General features: G+C 51.8%; 1 pseudogene; it reads right to left on the bottom strand.

Moving 5' to 3' along the window:
- Positions 1-11620: 11620 nt before the first annotated feature.
- On the bottom strand, positions 11621-12194 carry LOC147984134 (dirigent protein 5 pseudogene; annotated as a pseudogene).
- Positions 12195-12805: the final 611 nt, after the last annotated feature.

The following is a 12805-nucleotide window of genomic DNA, read 5'->3' as shown; positions in this document are numbered from 1 at the left end:
GGAGGCGGCCTTGAAAGAATAGATCAAGGCCGACAAGGTGTTGCTGGAGAGTGTTGCCGCCACCCAAAACGCCTTCAGGGAGACTGTGGAGCATTGGACGGAAAGTCTGGTGAATGCTGCCACAGACATTGATAGGGAGCTGGCACGGCTGGGGATGGAAGATCTCGCGTATCCTTCCGATGACAACCTCCAACCCAGCGCCAAGCTCGTCCTGTTCTTCAAGGGCGTGGCGACGGCCCTCCAGCGACTCCGAGAGAGGATCCCGAAGCAGCTGGCCGATGAGTCGCGCAAGATCTGCGCGGGAGCTCTTCAGAAAGTGTTGGTGAAGGTGGCCTTCCGCAATCCGGGCCTCAACCTCACCAACGTCCTCAAGACCCTGCCGCCGGATGCTGATCTGGAGGTGCTCAAGGCCCTTGTCGCACCCATTGTGGACAAGGTGAGCGGGATCAAGAGGATCGAAGGCGATCGCATAGACTAGGCCACCCATTTCTTCTTCTCTTGCCGCTGTATGTCATGTTTATGAAAACAATCTATTAGAACCGCGACAAGCTATCTTTGTAATATAACTTTATTCTGGATATTGATTGCAATGTTATTCCCTTTACTTGATTCCTCCCTTTGTATGTTTTTGCCCTACGCTTTCAGGGGACTTGCCGGTGCAGGCACCTGAGCCGCGAGCGCTGAGTGCGGGACGTCAGCAGCCTGCTGGCGGTGCCGCTACCGACAAGAAACCTTGTCGCAGCTAGTTGCAGCTCACTTAAGTTGTTGAGCGGACTCGAAACAAAGTAAGGGCGCAACTAGCTACGAGTTGGTTCCTCTGCGCACAGGTTTTCCATACAAAGTGCGGTCGTTCAAGGGAGATAACTTAAAATTTAAAAAATCTGATTGCTCAAATTTTGGCAACTTAGATTTTCTGTTGTTTGCTTCCCGGTAAGGCGAAACTTCCTTGAATGACGCCCGGTCCATACCACTATCTTCTCCTTTCCCCCCCGGCAAACTTGTGGGCGAGGGAACCTTTCTTTCCTTGAGAAAAAAGAAAGAAGAGGAAATAAAGATATGGAGCCTTATGGCTCGTTATTGCTTACCGTGGAGTAGGTGCTGCACAAAGTGTCAGATAACACATGCAAAAAATAGGAAGCATGAAATTGACAAAATGTGCGGAGCACATGAGCTTTACTTATGCACGGGGAAAGGATTACATGCAACAGTGGCAAGACTTGTACAAAAGGTGGTTGCCGGAACAGGTTCCGGCAACCGCGCCTTACGGGTAAAACTTACGAAGATGCTCAATGTTCCAGGAGTTGCTCACCGGAATGGCATCTTCGGTCTCAAGGCGGACAGCGCCAGGCCTAGTGACTCGTTTCACCCGGTAAGGGCCTTCCCACTTCGGCGTCAACTTGTTGGAATTCTTGGCGGACTGAACATGCCGAAGGACAAGGTCGCCTTCCTCGAGACTTCTGGCGTTAACTTTGCGGCTATGGTAGCGGCGCAAAGCTTGCTGGTAGCGAGCAGCTCGCACAGCAGCCTGAAGACGGTCTTCCTCAAGGAGCAGCGCGTCATCTTGTCGCAGCTGCTCTTGCTCGAGCTCATCATAAGCGAGCACTCGAGGTGACCCGTATACGAGTTCCGTGGGGATAACTGCCTCTGCTCTGTAGACTAGAGCGAAAGGTGTCTGGCCAGTGGCTCGATTTGGCGTCGTTCTGATCGACCAAAGAACCACCGGCAGCTCCTCGATCCAGTTTCTTCCGCACTTGTGCAGCCTGTCGAAAGTTCTGGTCTTGAGCCCGCACAACACTTCAGCATTTGCCCTCTCCGCTTGACCGTTGCTTCTCGGGTGAGCAACAGAAGCGAAGCAGACCTTGGCGCCAAGATCTTGGACGTACTGCATGAAGGTGCGACTCGTGAATTGCGTACCGTTGTCGGTGATTATCCTGTTAGGGATCCCGAAGCGGCAAACAATCGACCTGAAGAACTTGACTGCTGACTGTGCTATCACCTTCCTCACTGGTTCCACTTCCGGCCACTTTGTGAACTTGTCGATTGCAACGTACAAGTACTCAAAGCCCCCGACTGCTCGGGGGAAGGGGCCGAGGATGTCGAGCCCCCAGACCGAAAATGGCCAGGATAAAGGGATCATCTGGAGAGCTTGAGCTGGTTGGTGTATCTGCTTGGAATGGAACTGGCACGCTTCACACTTGGTTACTTGTGCAGTTGCATCCTGGAGGGCTGTCGGCCAAAAGAAACCTTGCCGGAAAGCTTTGCCGACAAGTGCTCTTGCGCCAATGTGGTGACCACATATGCCTCCGTGTATCTCTGCCAACAGCTTTTGTCCATCTTCCCGGTGAATACACTTCAATTTCACACCGTTGAGTCTTCTTCTGTACAGTGTCTTGTCGACAAAATGATACATACTTGACTGCCGGGCTACTCTTTCCACTTCTTCTTGCTCTTCGGGAAGTTCTCCTGTCTGAAGGAAACGGACAATCTGCTGTGCCCATGCTGGAGCTTGTGGCTCGACAACAAGGACTAAAGGCAAATCTGCTGCTGCGGGAACATCTGCTTCTACGGCGAGAACCTGAGCCTCTGCCGGAGCTTGATGTTCCTCGGCAAGCTTGCCGGAGCAAAACTCGTCGGGAGCTTCTGCTTCAACGGAACAAACCCTAGGGCTTGCCGGAGCAAACTGCTCCTCAGCGCTCTTGGCGTTGATCTTGGGGACTTTCTTGGCGGCGGCTTCGGGAAGCTCTGCCGGCAAATAGTCACCAGAAACCAACTTCCTCTTCTTGCTCTGTCCAGTTGATGGCGTTACGGACGGCTGAGTCAGCTTGAGCACAAAGATCCCTGGTTCCACAGGTAACTTAAGTGCGGCGCACTTTGACAGGCCATCGGCAATGGCGCTCTGAGCTCTTGGAACATGCTCCATCTGTAGGCCTTCAAAGTGCTCTCAAACTTGAGGCCAAAGCTTGACAGTTCCAGTGCCCACTCAACAATCCTGCCTGTCGCTTCTGGATTCTGTAATATCCTCTTCAGCGGAAAGCGAGTGACAACTGTGATCTCATGTGCTTGGAAGTAATGGCGCAGCTTTCTCGAGGCCATGAGGAGGCCGAAAAGCAATTTTTGCACGCCAGAGTACCTTGACCTAGCCCCTTGCAGAAGGGAACTGACAAAGTAAACTGGGCGCTGTACCATTTTCTTCTGTATTTCCTCGCGCATCTGCGCATATCCATCTTTGTTAGGACCAGAGCTTGCCGGGGAAGCCCGTTGCTTGTCGCTGGATGTGCTTGCTGTGGTTGCTGGCTCGTCATCTGCCTCCCTCTCTACTACTAACGCAGCACTAACCACTTGATTGGTTGCTGCTATATACAGCAGCAACTTCTCTTGTGGCTTAGGTGCGACAAGTATTGGAGGGGAGGACAGGTATCTCTTCAAGTCTTGCAGCGCAGCCTCCGCTTCCGGAGTCCATTTCATTGGACCTGCCTTTTTCAATAATTTGAAAAACGGCAGGGCGTGCTCAGCAGACCTAGAGATAAACCTGCTGAGAGCAGCCACACAACCGACAAGTCTTTGTACATCCTTGACGCGCTTTGGTGCTTCAATCTGCTCAATGGCCTTGATCTTGTCGGGATTGGCTTCAATTCCCCGCTGAGACACGAAGAACCCGAGAAGCTTGCCGGAGGGGACTGCAAACACACACTTCTCTGGGTTGAGCTTGAGGCTGATCTTGCGCAGATTTGCAAAGGTCTCGTCTAAATCTTGGATCAGAGTTGCCTTGTTCTTGCTCTTGACCACTATGTCATCCATGTAGGCTTCTACATTTCTGTGTATTTGTTGCTCAAGAGCGACATGGACTACTCTTGCAAATGTTGAACCAGCATTTTTTAATCCGAAAGGCATCCGTATGAAACAGTACGTGCCACATGGAGTAATAAATGCGGTCTTCTGCTCATCCTCTTCTGCCATGAAGATCTGATGGTATCCTAAATATGCGTCAAGAAATGAAAGCAAATCACATCCGGCTGTGGAGTCAACAATCTGGTCAATGCGCGGCAAAGGAAATGGGTCATTGGGACAAGCTTTGTTAACATCGGTAAAATCGATACAAAGTCTCCATTTCCCGTTTGCCTTGCGCACGACAATAGGATTGGCCAACCACGTAGGATGGAGCACTCCTCTGACAAGGCCTGCTGCTTCCAGCTTCTTGATCTCTTCTACAATGAATTCTTGGCGCTCCACTGCCTGCTTCCTGACCTTCTGCTTGACGGGCCGCGCATGAGGACAAACGGCAAGGTGGTGCTCAATTACTTTCCTGGGAACACCGGGGATGTCAGACGGTTGCCATGCAAACACGTCGACATTCGCCCGCAGGAAAGCAATGAGCGCGCTTTCCTATTTAGGGTCGAGAGTTCCACTGATGGTGAAGATACCACCAGTGCCGTCCTCCTTGGCGGACACCTTCTTCGTCTCTGGCGGAGCTGCCATTATCTTCTTGCACTTGCCGGTGGAGCTCGATGGTGCGTCCTCGACGGCAGCGCAGCACTCCGAAGAGGTGCGCTTGCCGGAGTGGGCATCAGAACTCTTGCCGGACTTGGTCTTCTTCTTCCCCCCGGGAGCTTCAGCGGCAAGTGACTTGCGATCTTCTGCGGCTGCCGCTTCCCAGTAGATCTTGTCGGCGCAGATAAGAGCATCCTTCTTGTCGCCGGGGACAGAGATGACGCTTATCGGGCCTGGCATCTTCAGCATGTTATATGCATAGTGAGAGGCTGCCATGAACTTGGCAAGTGCTGGACGGCCAAGTATCCCATTGTAAGGCAATGGAATATCGGCAACGTCAAAGGTGACCCTCTCAGTCCTGAAGTTCAGCTCGCTGCGAAATGTTACTGGCAACGTGACCTTCCCCTTCGGCTTGCTCCTTCCTGGGTTGATTCCTTGGAATGTGCCGGTCTCTTCGAGCTCGCTGTCAGGGATCTGGAGTTTCTAGAGTACAGCGGAGGAGATCAGGTTCAAGCCGGCCCCGCCGTCAACTAACATCTTAGTGACCTTGAGGTTGCGGATAGTTGGTGAAACCAACATCGGCAAGCACCCGACCGTAGTTGTGCGATCAGGGTGGTCCTCAATATCAAAGATGATAGGCGTGCTGGACCATTTCAGAAGCTTGCGCGACTCGACAGGTGGCTCTGCTGCATTGACTTCCCGCACCCACTGCTTGAGTTGGCGGTGTGAAGAATGCAGAGAAGCACCGCCGTCAACGCACAAGACCTCTGTGGCTTTCTGGAACTCCTGCTCACTGGTCTCGACATCATCCATGTCTTCGTCGTCGTCGTCGTCTTCATCCTTGTCGCGGCCGTGGGGAGGTCTGTCTCCTTGCCGCTGCTTGGCCTTGCCACGGCGTCCTCCCCGGCCGGCGCGCTTCTTGCCAGATTCTCCAGCGCCTCCTTGGGCCCTCTCCTTGTCTCGTCGCTCGTACTCAGCTTTTTGTTGCTGGACAAGCTGCTCGACCTTCTTGCAGCTCTGGAGGTCATGGCCCTTGGTGCGGTGAATCTTGCAGTACTGCTTGTCGGTGCCGTCCTGCTTGTCGGCGACTGCCACAGCCTGGCAGTTGGTGCATGCGGCAATCTCCTTGCCGGAGCTACCAACCTTGGCTTTCTTGGCGCCACCTCCATTGCCGGACTGCTCAACGACTAGCACATCTTTGCCTTTCTTCTTCCTGTTCCGCCGCCGGTTTTTCTTTGCCGGGGCAGCATCTTCGCTGTCAGATCCTCCTGCTCCTACATTCTCTCCGGGGAGTTTCCTCCCTTCCTCAGCACGTGCACACTTGTCGGCCAGGGCATACAGCTCACCGACGTCTCTGATCTTGCACATCGCCATCTCCTCCCGCATCCTGCGGTTACGCACGTTCTGATGGAACGCGCTGATGACCGCGGCAGGGTGGACATCTGAGATGTTGTGCTGTACACGGCTGAGCCTCTGAATGTACTTGCGCAGGGGCTCTCCTTCCTTCTGGGCGAGCAAATGAAGGTCACTCTTTTGGCCATGAGGTTTGTGGCCGCCTGTAAAGGCGCCGACAAACTGATGGCATAGATCTGCCCAGGAAGATATGGAGTTGTCCGGCAAGTGCATGAGCCAGGACCTGACGTTGGGCTTGAGTACCAGCGGGAAGTAGTTGGCAAGGATCTTGTCGTCCCGCCCCCCAGCAGCCTGCACCGCAATGGTGTAGATGCTGAGGAACTCCGACGGATGCGACTTGCCGTCGTACTTCTCTGGTACGTCTGGCTTGAAATTCTTCATGCTGGGCCACTGGACTTGCCGCAGCTCACGAGTGAACGCAGGGCGACCTACCGCGTACGGCAAGTCGCCTGGTTCCCCTAGCGCATGCATGTCAACAGAGGGCCCAGCGCGCTGGTCTGATTGACGTCGCGCTTCTCTTCGACGCTCGATGCGAGTACGAGCGTCTTCTTGCTGTCGTTCGTGAAGAACTTGGCGCTGATCGCGGCGAGCTCGTGGATCTGATGACGCGGTGGAGCCGCTGTCAAGGTGGATCCGGTGAGTCGGTGATCTTGGCCTTCGGGGCGGAGAGTGCACAGTAGTTGCACCCCCACCGGTCTTGTCGTCACCGGCTCGTGCCTGGCTGACTTGCCGCGGTTGCGACGTGCTCGGCTGCCGTTGAGTGTCGCCGTTGGCGAAGCCGATGAGACTCTGGATGGTGGCCCTCCAGTCGTCGATCTTGTCCGCCGTTGGAGGGTAGTCTAGGAGCAGCTGAGCTCACGCTAAAGCTTCTGCTATAGTGGCGGGTGGTGGTGGCGAACGGTGCGAGGAGCGGGATATGCTCGGACTTCTAACTACGTTAGAAGGAGCAATATCCTGTCCAGGCGACCGTGCCTCGCTCGTGCCAGCATGTTGACGTGCATGGTGGTCTTGAGCGCTCCGAGATCCACCAGCTCGATCTTGGTCCAGCAAACGCATGGTACCATGAGCACCATGACGCTGCCGGTCCCGCACCTCATGAGATGGGCGCGGTGCATGTACGGACGCCGAGGTCTTGGAGTGCGCCCGGTCGTTGTGGGAGCCGGCTACGCCACCGATGGGCAGTGCAGCCTTATCCTTGGAACTGGCGGCACCGTGAGCTCCTTCGTCGACGCTCGTTCTTCTGCCGGCGTCCGCCCCATTAGCCGTTTGCTCCGGCGGTGGTGGGTAAGGCGCGGACGGAGCAGCCGCCTCCGAAGCCTTCTTCTTCGGCAGCATGTTGATGAAGATGATGAAGATCTAGCTCGCGCGAACGCCGGATCTGGTTCACACAACCTCGACGCCCCCTACCTGGCGCGCCAAAGATGTCGGGGGGCTGATCCACGAACACCTATGGGACCGGCGGGCCGAGTCCCTTTCGGTTCGGCGGGGGCGGAGGTCGCACAAAGAGCAGATCGAGGCGAAGCACACGAGCGATTTACCCAGGTTCGGGCCGCACGAATGCGTAAAACCCTACTCCTGCTTTGTGGTTTGTATTGATTTCTTGCTCGGGAGCGTGGAGTGCTACAGTACACACCAGCAGCTAACGAGACCGAGCGTGAGTGTTCTTCCCCCCGAACCCCCCTCCACGTTGCGCATGGGCCTCCTTTTATATGCTCAAGGGGTCACCAACAGGTTGCAACGGAGGCGAAGGGTAAAAATGGAAAGGTACTGCGGTAGGTACAGCTACCTACTACAGTGTATCATACCTAACCCTGACGGCAGGGGACAAGGGCCTTAAATGCCTGTCTGTGTCGCCTAAATAGTGCAAAAAAGGGACCGTCAGGGGCGCCACCGCTTGCCACGATGGCGATCTTGTCAGCGCCGCTTGCCACCGCGCACCGCAAGCTGCACAGCCTCCCACCACGTACGCCTGGAAGGGTCCCAGAGCGACACGTTGGTGGATGTGCTGGAGCGCGGGCACAGTGGTGTCTTGCCGCGGCAAGCGCCTTGCCGCGGTTGTTGTCTTGTCGCGCCTGGGAGCTTGTCGCTCACCGGGCCTTGTCAGGACGTGCGACGCGTCGCGGCAAGTTCCTTGAGATGCCTTGGTTGGCCTTCCCGGCAAGCTCCTCTTGCCGGGGTCTTGAGGTGCCTTGGTTGGCCTTCCCAGCAAGCTCCTCTTGCCGGGGTCTTGTCTCTTTGACTTGGATACTTTGTTCTTGAATGGCTCCAAAGGAGCCACGGAGGACCTTGGCAGTTACCCGGCAAGCCTTGCCGCGGGATGCTGCGACTGCCCGTGCACAAGTTCGGGATACTAGGGTACCCCTACTCTAGTACACCGACACAATTGCACTCCGAATTACAGGATGAAGAAAGCAAGAGCTCCTCTGGAAAGAATCTCCATGAAAACTTCGAGAATGAATTAAATCCTTGATGAACCATCATGTAGAACCTCCATGAAGAACTCCGGTAAACAAAAGAATGATCAAACGGAAGGAAAGAGAAGTTGAAAACACAAGGTGAATCCTTGTACCGATTTAGATGAATCTCCATGGTGAAATAGTTGAAAACAGGTTGGAACTCTGGGAAAAAGAGAAGATGAAACAATTGAAATCAGGAATTGATGAGCCTCCGGAATAGGGAATTAAATCACTTGGATGAAACAAGAATAAGAATTACATTATGCTTATCCTTCATCAATTTAAATTGATGACCAACAATGGATTTGGCATACTACTTATTCTCATTGAAAAGGATTAAGAGAGATATCGATAACTTGATAAGGTCTTCAACGAAACACCGGTAGGATTGAAACAACAAATGAATTGATATGATAAGCAAGGAAGAGAAATCTTGAACGAACTACCGTAAGAATTGAAAATGAACGAAGTAAAGATAAAGAAACACCGGGAAGAATTTATAAAAAGAACGAAGATGCTTGAGAGGATTTAGATATATGAGAACGAAGAGATGATGAGCTGATTAGAGAATACTTGAATGATGCACCGGTAAGGTTTGGAGAACGAGAGCTGAAAGCTAGAATGAATAAATCTTCTGAAATGATGGGCTTCGTAGACAACAAACTGAAATACTCTTGAAATGATCCGGATGGGTGAAAATAATTCTCACAATCAAAACAATAAAGAGAGGATAGTATTAAGCTAGAACCACGAATCTTCGAGAGAATGGAGAAGTTTTGAGGAAAAACTCTTCTTCGGTCTTCAAAATCTGAGAATGACGATGAGAAACACCACCAAATTGTTGAGATACTCCGGGATGAAAAATGGAAAGGTTGAGCCAACGATGAAAAGGATTATGAAAGATCTTGGAGAAAGCATTGGACTGATGATGAATCATTCTTACATCAAACTTTGAAAAGAATTTGGGAGTAACTCCGGGAAAATAGAAGAGTCAGGTAAGATCCTGGGACAAGACCCGTGGGTTAGGGCCCACTCAAAAGAAACACCGTTGAACGATTACTTGAAAAGGAGATAGCACCGGTTGAATTAAACGACTTGAAAGAGATAACAACCTCGAGATATCTTGGACGGATGATAATGGAGACACAAATCTTTTGAGATATCTTCAGCACTCCGGAACAATTGAATAGCGTGAAATGACTGAATATGAGGTGCACCAGTAAGAGAAGGCATTGAAAGGAGGAAAAGAGATATGATCAACACCACAAGCTTGATTTGAATCCACCGGAGAAGAAAAGAATGGAGAATGATGAACTAGAAGCTCCGTTAGAATCTCCATGAGCATCACCGGGTAAGAACATTGACGGAAAAGAATGGAGAGACTTCAATGCATAAGATGGATACTTGATTAAGAAATCTGAGTCCTTGAAGAAACAAGGGTGGGAGGGTGGGTAAAAGAAAAGCAACTTGGGACGAATGAAACGACCCACGTTGAGAAGACTTTGAGTTGATCTTGTGAATGTTGAAAAGATTGGATCCACCTGAAGAGAAAACGTCGGTTGAGAAGGATTTACATGACAATCTCGATTACCATGAAGGATTAGTATTCACACCGGAGCTGGGGAAGGGGGCCGGCGACGGAGGGCGGCGAGGAGCGGCGCTCGCCGGCGTCGGGGATGCAGCGGTGAGGTGCGTCGTGCGCCGGCGTGGAGGAGGCGGTGGAGCGCCAGCGACAGACGAGGCAGCAGGGTCGGCGCCGGCGTGTCCGATGCGGTGGAAGAGGGCGGAAGGCGGCGGCGTACGCGGGTGCGAGGGGCGGCAAGGAGGTGGGCCGCGGAGGCCCTCCGCGGGCCGGGCGGGCCACAGCGGCGGCGGGTGGCGGGTGGCCACGTGGCAGGCGGTGGTTGGCGGCGGCGACGTGTCCAGCGCGCTGAGGACGAAGGGATCTAGGGTTAGGGGCGAAATGGACCCGAGATTTTCGGAGGAGGGGCTATTTATAGAGGTAGAGGGAGCTAGGAGAGTCCAAATGAGGTGCGGTTTTCGGCCACGCAATCGTGATCGAACGATCTAGATGATGGAGGGGGTTTAGGTGCGTTTTGGGCCATTTTGGAGGGGTGTTGGGCTGTAACACACACGAGGCCTTTTTGGTCCCTCGGTTAACCGTTGGAGTATCAAACGAAGTCCAAATGACACGAAACTTGACAGGCGGTCTACCGGTAGTAAACCAAGGCCTCATGACAAGTCTCAGTCCAATTCGAAAACGTTTAACACCCGCACATGAAAAGAGGTAGAAAGGGACACCGGAGGACATAGGAGCTCCGGAATGCAAAACGGACAACGGGGAAAATGTTCAGATGCATCAGACGAACATGTATGCAAATGAAATGCACATGATGACATGATATGGAATGCATGACACTCAAGCAATGACAAGGCAACACCATCGAATGACTGGAGGACACCTGGCACATCGGTCTTGGTGCGTTACATGAGATTTCAGATTTGAGCTCTATAAACTGGAAAGGAGGGAGTAGATCCTTAGACTACCCACAGTGGGAGTAACATATGTAGTAACATCACACATATCTAGATAAAATAGATGATGTGGCAATCAATTAATGAAGAAAGAGAGGCATGTGGTAACATAGCTAGTTACTAGTAGTATGAGCAACATCACATATACCAAGACAAGATGAGTCTATAACCTAATAAATGATGTATTGCATGACACCACACATATGTTACTTCCCACTATAAAGGTAGTAACATAGACTAGTAACATATGCATGTTACTAGTCTAAGTTACTCCCCATTGTGGCTAGTCTTAAGACTAGCCACAGTGGGAGTAACTTCAACAGTAACATTGAGTCCAACTCAACATATTTGCTTATATGGCAATGAGTTAATGAGGAGAGAGGTAGTTTGAGTAACTTAGCTAGTTACCGTAGCATCACATGTCCCAATGCAATATGAGTCGTCTATAACCTAATAAATGAAGCTTTGCATGACACCACACTTATGTTAATACCCACTATGAAGGTAGCAATATAGTCTAGGGATATGTGTATGTTACTAGTGTATGTTACTCTCCATTATGGCTAGTCCAAAAAAAATTAACACACAATAAAGTCAAACTTGGGGAATGACACACATAGGCCTGTGCATGCAACTCTCACACCACACCAAACATCAAAACAAACACCGCAGCAGCATATCACTCCTTATTGGCACACGCTCGCAGATATCCCACCTTCTTGCCGACATCAGACATAGCACTCGTAGAGTTTGATGTCCATCTGCAGGCGGAAGTAGTACAAGCCCTCCATGGCATCGGTGCAGAGCGTGGCGATGCCGCGCGCCACGAAGAAGTCGTTGGTGCCGCCCATGATGGAGATGTCCCGTGTTTTCTCGCCCATGAGGTTGAGGGTGCCCTTGTACGCCGTGGAGTTGGAGCATGAGTGAGAAGGTGAACCACGAGTTCAAGGACCCTTTCTTGTCGTAGAAGTAGACCCCTACGCGTGCCGCCGGCTGCTCCATCCCAACGGGCAACGCCTTCCTTTTGGTCATGGGGTCGTCAAACACCACTAGCGTGCCGAAGTAGGTGCTATCGCTCAGCACCGCCAGTTTTGTGGCCACTGCCGACGTGGTGTTCACTGTGTTGTTGCCGCCGTTGTAGAGGATGTCATGGTAGTAGAGCATCATCTTCTTGCACGGCTCATCGCCGCCGCTGGAGACGAGCTTCCTCCTACTATGGGCGGCGCCCGCCAAGCCGAGAAGAAACACCACCACGACCACTATGGTCAGCGACAACTTGGAAGATGCCGTGAGGCCTTACATCTCTATGGCTACCCATAGTGGGAAGTATCATATACTAGTATATATCATGCATATGATACTAGTATATGATACTACGTTCATAGTGCACAGTATCATAGAGTAGTATCATAGATGATCTTATTTATTACCATGCATGACACAAAGTAGCATATCATTTAATATGATACGGTATCTACCTATGTTATTGTAACCCTCTCTCTCTTCTTTAGCTCTGTATCACATCAGTGTGTTTGCTATTCCCAAGTGCATGATACTAGCTAAGATAGCACCTCTATGGCCAGCCTACTAGGAGAAATATTATAGATAGGATTTTAGCAGTGGCGCGTTACAACTGCCCAACGCTACTGCTAGTTAGTGGTAGCGTTGTACATATACCAGCGCTACAGGTAGTGAAGTAGCAGTAGCGCTGGGCCGAGGGGCAGCACTACTGCTAAGTGCGTGCACGGGCTAGCAGGTGGACCCCCATTAGCAGTCACTACAAAAAAAGACACTTCCATGATGATACGTGTTTGTCATAGTAGGTCACGTTTTCTGTCATGCATGTACATCCATGACGATTTTATGATAGAATCAAGATAGTCATACCTGTGCTGTCGTAGAAGTGTTCCATG

The sequence above is a fragment of the Triticum urartu genome, chromosome 2A (genome assembly GCF_056163025.1).
Source record: "Triticum urartu cultivar PI428250 chromosome 2A, HENAU_Tu73, whole genome shotgun sequence".
In the NCBI taxonomy this organism is placed as follows: domain Eukaryota; kingdom Viridiplantae; phylum Streptophyta; class Magnoliopsida; order Poales; family Poaceae; genus Triticum; species Triticum urartu.
Note: the sequence above shows the minus strand (reverse complement) of the source record. Positions and strands in the feature narration are given on the sequence as shown.